This window comes from Bidens hawaiensis, unplaced genomic scaffold, assembly GCF_021521415.1.
Source record: "Bidens hawaiensis isolate Kalapana, Puna unplaced genomic scaffold, B.hawaiensis_p1.1 tig00012141_1, whole genome shotgun sequence".
NCBI lineage: Eukaryota > Viridiplantae > Streptophyta > Magnoliopsida > Asterales > Asteraceae > Bidens > Bidens hawaiensis.
In genome coordinates this window covers 133,943-140,378 of record NW_027491978.1, presented here as the reverse complement: position 1 = coordinate 140,378, position 6,436 = coordinate 133,943, and positions in this window count along the sequence as shown.

Below are 6,436 nucleotides of genomic sequence, written 5' to 3'. Positions count from 1 at the left end.
TATAACATTTCATAAAATAAAGTTTATCAACCCAAAGGTTGGCGAGCAATTCATAGATTTTGAACAATATGTATATAATAAGAAAAGCCACAATCTTGTATACAAAACAACAAATAAATAGCACTAATTTGGATAATATGAGGTCGCTAATAAAATACATTAGCGGCACCATCTATAAGAGAATACCAAATAGATTCGGATTTCATGAGGTCGTTAATAAGAGTACATTAACAGCATCGTGCTATAAGAGAATACCCGATAGTTCACAAATTTATGATTCAACCTTCCAAAGCGGTAAACACATAAACATATAACCATGTAAGCATAGAACACCAAATCGAGCATTTATTTAAGTAAAGTATACAATAACGTTTTTGGTTTAAGACTCAAGTATAAAGCATTTAGTTTGAATAAGATGCAATGTCACTCCCAAAACGAAAGATGGAAACGGGGTATGAAAGTACTCACATTCAAGTATAAAACTTGGTTCGGAAAAGTCGGGTAAACGGAAGGACGGGTCTATCGAGCAAGGCCTAAAATAAAAATAAAGGCCTTGTATTAGTAAGGTTGTTTTATGAAAACTTTTAAGATAAAAGACACGAAATGTAAACAATTAAAGTTTAAGGTTTATAAAGTAACTATTTTAGAAATTATAGAAATAATCCTTTAAAAATGTAAGTTTTCTCGAAACTGGGTTAAAGTATCTAACCTTAATATTTACTCAACCTATGTTAAGTAATAAGGTGGGTAAAAATGTAAGAATGCAAGTCCTTTGGGAATAAAGATACTAAAACGGGTTTTAACGAGTGTTCGGGTTGTTGGTTCGGGTCTTGATAATTGGTCAAACCCAAAGTCAACTTTCCGAATATTAAATGTTATGAGATAACTTATAAAAATATATTAACACTTAACCAAGTATGTAGTTCTATTGTTTTAGAAATAAAAACGCACGTTAAGCGAGTTTTCGGTTTTGTCGGTTCAAACTTTGTTATAAAATCAAGTTGGATTCAACATTCCAAGTACTTTAATAAAATATTTAAAATCAGTTTGTAAAGTATTTTTTTAAATAAATATACAAGTCTTGATAGCTAAAAACACACTTGTGTGTCTTAAGCGAGTAAAAGTCGGTTTTGTTTGGTTCGGTTTCCATCTCACAATAAGTTCATAGATGGTTTCCACATGCCAAAATATCCAAGAACTTGTATAATAATGTACAAATCAAAATACTTATGTTTTACAACCAAAAAGTTAACAATAAAGTCTTTAAACAAAAGTTCGGCTTACGGTTCGGATCTAGTTTCGGGTTAAGACCGAGTTTAGAATCTACTAACCCACACCATGGAACTCATAAAAATTGTTTTATAAACTGATATATAACATTAAACATATTTAAACAAGTACTTAACAATAACTATTAAGCAAAGTTCGGTTTTACAGTTTAGAGCTATTTACGGTTAAACCGAAGCATAGACCCTCAAACTCATAACCATGGAACTTGTAAATAAACTAAAATGAGCAGAATTTAAGGATGGTTAGTAAGCAATAATAAAGTTAGATGGTTAGATGCAGAAAGTATATAACAAAGGCCACGAAAGTCCTCCATGTAGCCTTGCCTTACGAGGCTTGAAACTTAACTGACTGGGGCCGAAAAAGTAACTGCCAAAGGTAACAAGGGTTTTATTATATATATATATATATATATATATATATATGTTGTGCCATATGATTCAAGTGTTAGTTTAGAGTTAATAAGTTAGTTAAAATGTAAGAACAAACTCAGTTTGACTTTGAAAGTCAAACCTGACAATGACATGAAAATAACCTTCTATGATCTTTAAATTTGTGAGAGTAAAGAGTTTATGAGCAAGGATTAGTGTTAGGAAGGGCCTTGTATTTATAGGAGGAGTTAAATTTGGTTAAATAAGTGATTCGGTGGTCAAAACTCAGATTCGTTGGACGATAAAACACACAACGGAACACAAGGAACAACCCTGTCTGATGGTGGCCGCGCTACGCGACCCAGAAAGGCTCCCCCGTCGCGCGGCGCGGTGGAGCTGGTGATATTTACAAACTTTTCAAAATTGACGATTTTGGCCCCTGAAGTTCGTTTTAAGTGATTTTTATGCGTTTTAAAGCCCGTAAAGGATTTTTTCAAGACCCAACAAGTGTAAAACAATATTGTAACTTAAAATCTATCATTTTGATTATTTCATAAGTTTCGGTTTACAAACGGGTCGAGTTACATGTCAAACGAATACCAATTACAAATACAATCGAGACCCGATTTTGACGAATGTCACAGTATCCCCTACTTTAAGAAATTTCATCCCGAAATTAAGACGAAGATGATGATGTAAACAAATGTGGATACATCTCTTTCATTGTGTCTTCCCGTTCCCAGGTGAATTCCGCGCCACGCCGTGATTCCCATCGAACTTTAACTAACCGAATACGACTACGCTTGGTTTTCTTCTCGCTACGATCCATGATATCAACGGGTCGTTCAACCAATATCATCGACTCATTGACATGTACTTCGTCGAGAGGTATATGGAGATTTCCCTCGGCTAAGAACTTTTTAAGATTTGAAACATGAAAAGTCGGATGAACACCGACAAGTTCTTGCGGTAGTTCGAGTCGATAAGCTACTTTCCCAACACGTTTAAGAATTTTGAAAGGACCAACGAAACGAGGAGCTAGTTACCCTTCTTTCCAAAACGGACTACAACCTTGCAAGGAAATACTTTTAAAATGACGATATCGTCAACATTAAATTCGATCGGTTTTCGCCGTTTATTGGTGTAACTCTTTTGACGACTTCTAGTGGCTAGGAGGTTCTTACGGATTTTATCAATGACGTCGGTGGTTTCTTGGACCATTTCGGGTCCCGTGATTTGAGCTTCACCGATTTCGTTCCAACTAATCGGGGAATGACATTTGTGACCGTAAAGAGCTTTAAAAGGAGCCATCTCGATGCTAGAATGATAACTGTTGTTATAAGAAAACTCGATGAAAGGAATGTGAGAATCCCAATTTCCACCGAAATCAAGAACACACACACGTAGCATATCCTCGAGTGTTTGAATCGTACGCTCGGATTGACCGTCCGTTTGAGGATGATAAGCGGTGCTAAGATCGAGACGAGTTCCCAAGGCTTCTTGAAGAGATCGCAAAAAATGAGAGGTAAAACAAGTATCGTGATCGGAGATGATAGACAATGGTAAACCATGTCGGCACACAATTTCCCGAACATAGATTTTAGAAAGCTGCTCGACAGTTTACTTCTAGCGGATCGGAATGAAATGAGCAGACTTGGTTAAACGATCGATGATCACCCAAATGCTATCGTTTCCTTTTTGGGTGTTGGGTAGTTTAATGATAAAGTCCATAGCAATGTCTTCCCATTTCCAAACGGGAATCGGTGTTTGCTCGAGTAGACCAAAAGGTCTTTGATGTTCGGCTTTAACTTTTGAACAAGTAAAACATTTAGATACATACAACGCTACGTCCTTTTTCATACCCGGCCACCAAAAGGTAGCACGAAGATCGAAATACATCTTATCCGCACTGGGATGAACGGAATACCGCGAATTGTGAGCTTCATCGAGTGTACAAGTACGAAGGTCATCGCGATTGGGAGCCCACAAACGATTTAGAAAGTACAAAAGACCATCGGGTTTGGTTTAGAGTTGAAGTTCGGCTCCACACGACATTTCGTCATACATGTTACTTTCTTCAACAGAGGTACGCTGAGCTTGGAAGATACGGATTTAAAGATCGGTTTGAACAACAACGCTTAAAAGCATAACGGATTTAACATTAACCTTTCGACTTAGGACGTCGGCGACAACATTCGTTTTACCGGGATGGTAGCGAATTTCGCAATCGTAATCGCTAAGTAATTCGGCCCATCATCGTTGTCTCATGTTGAGATCTTTTTGGTCAAAAATATGTTGAAGGCTTTTATGATTGATAAAAACCACACATTTTGTACCATAAAGGTAATGTATCCAGATTTTGAGAGAGAAAACGACGGCACCAAGTTGGAGATCGTGAGTCGTATACTTCTTCTCGTTGACCTTTAGTTGCCTTGATGCGTAAGCGATGGATTGACCTCGTTGCATGAGAACACAATCAAGACCTTGATGGGTGGCATCGCAAAATACAACAAAATCGCCGTTTTCATCGGGAAGGGTTAGAACGGGAGCACTGCAAAGCATGTCCTTGAGAGTACAAAAGGCTTCCTCTTGCTTCGAACCCCAATCGAATGGTTTCCCTTTATGAGTGAGGGGGGTAAGAGGCAAAAAGATCTTAGAAAAATTTCGAATGAAACGCCGATAATATCCGGCCAAACCGAGGAAGGATCGAATTTCCGTGGGAGTTATTTGAGTTTTCCAATCCTTAACAGTCTTAATTTTAGCGGGATCAACATGAATACCTTTGTCATTTATGATATGCCCCAAAAATTGAACTTCCTCGAGCCAAAATTCACATTTGGAGAATTTGGCATAGAGTCGTTCATTTCTAAGGAGTTCGAGAATGGAACGCAAATGATACTCATGTTCGGCTTTGGTCTTTGAAAAGATGAGAATGTCATCAATAAATACAATAACAAATTTATCGAGGAATGGTTTGCAAAAGCGGTTTATGAGATCCATAAACACCGCGGGTGCATTGGTTAACCCGAAGGGCATGACCAAAAATTCGAAATGTCCATATCGAGTACGAAAAGCAGTTTTTGGAATGTCTTCTTCGTAAACACGCAATTGATGGTAACCCGATCGAAGATCGATTTTTGAAAAGCAAGTTGCGCCTTGAAGTTGGTCGAAGAGATCGTCGATACGTGGCAAAGGATATCAAATTTTAATAGTGAGTTTTTAAGCTCTCTATAATCGATGCACATGCGAAACGAACCATCCTTCTTTTTCACGAAGAGAACGGGAGCGTCCCAAGGAGAAGAGCTTGGACGAATGAAACCTTTATCGGAACGTTCTTCGAGTTGGTTCGATAATTCTTCCATTTCCGACGGGACTAAACGATAAAGAGCCTTGGCTACGGGCATTGCACCGGGAACAAGATCGATTCGGAACTCAATCGGACGAACGGAAGGAAGACCGGAGACATCATTGGGAAAGATGTCGAGGAAATAGCAAACAATAGAAATATCTTAGATTTTCTTTTCCTTTTTGTCTTTTGTCACTGCGAGAGCTAGAAACGGAACATACTATTAGCGTAAGTATTTTTGCAATTGGGAGCACGAAAAGAGATTAAGCCTTTTAGTAGTTGCTTTGCCGAAGGCTTTCATAATTTTACCGTTGAACAGCGGAATTCGAATGAATTTATCAAAACAAACAACCTCGGCCCGGTGCAAAGATAACCAATCCATGCCTCCTATGACATCGAAACTTCCCATTTGCATCGGGATGAGATCGATGGAGAATTTATCATTAGCAAGGATGAGAGAAAAATCACGGGCGACGGAATTGATGGTTCTAGAATTTCCATTGGTGACTTCAACAGAAAACGGTCGGAAAAACTTGGTTCGAGGCATAGCAAGTTTAGACTCAAATTTCAAAGAAATAAACCTTCTACCGGCACCAGTATTAAATAAAATAGATGCCAAATGATGGTTCACCAAAAACATACCGTTCACAACATCGTTTGTCACTTGAGCTTGATTTGCATTCATCATGAAAGCTCGACCTTGATTGCCATGGTTTCCTTGGGTTACTTGAGGTGGAGGAGGAGGTGGTGCTTGTATGGCTTGCATGGGTTGGATGAGTGGTGCATTGAGTTGGGGAAGTTGGGGTTGGTAAGTTTGAACTTGGTAGGCTTGGGTTTGGTAGTTGGGTATGGTTTGGGTTTGGTTAGCAAAGGCTAGGCGAGGGCAGTTGTTGCGGAAATGGTTAGGATCACCGCAATTGAAACAAGCTCGGGGTTGTTGGGGTTGGTTTTGTGGGTATGGTGCATAATGGTTTTGGGCATTTTGGGGAGTGGTTCTTGGTTGGTTAGGTTGGGTTTGTTGTGTGGATCGGCATGTGGTGTTGAGATGACCAAAACGGTTACAAATGGTGCATTGGCGACATGGCAAGTGTGATGGGTGGTGACGTTGGCAATTGTTGCACAGTGGAAAGGTACCGGTTTAGGGTATTCGGGTTTGTGGAGGAGATTGGGTTTGTTGTTGAGGTTGGGGTTGGGTAACAGCAAAGTTTCGGTGATTGGTTTTGGGTTTCTTTTTGTTATGGTTGTTTTTGTGGCGGGAAGAGTTTGAGTAGTTAATGGCTTGAGGTGCTGGTTCAACCTTGGCTTGCGGTGCAGGTTCGGGCTTGACTTTCTCACTTGGTTTCTTGAGGGTTAGTGTACCCGCTTTCACATGGTTTTCCGATAGCGCACCAGCTAGAGTGATAGCGTCCTCAAGGTTCACGGGTTTGCTACT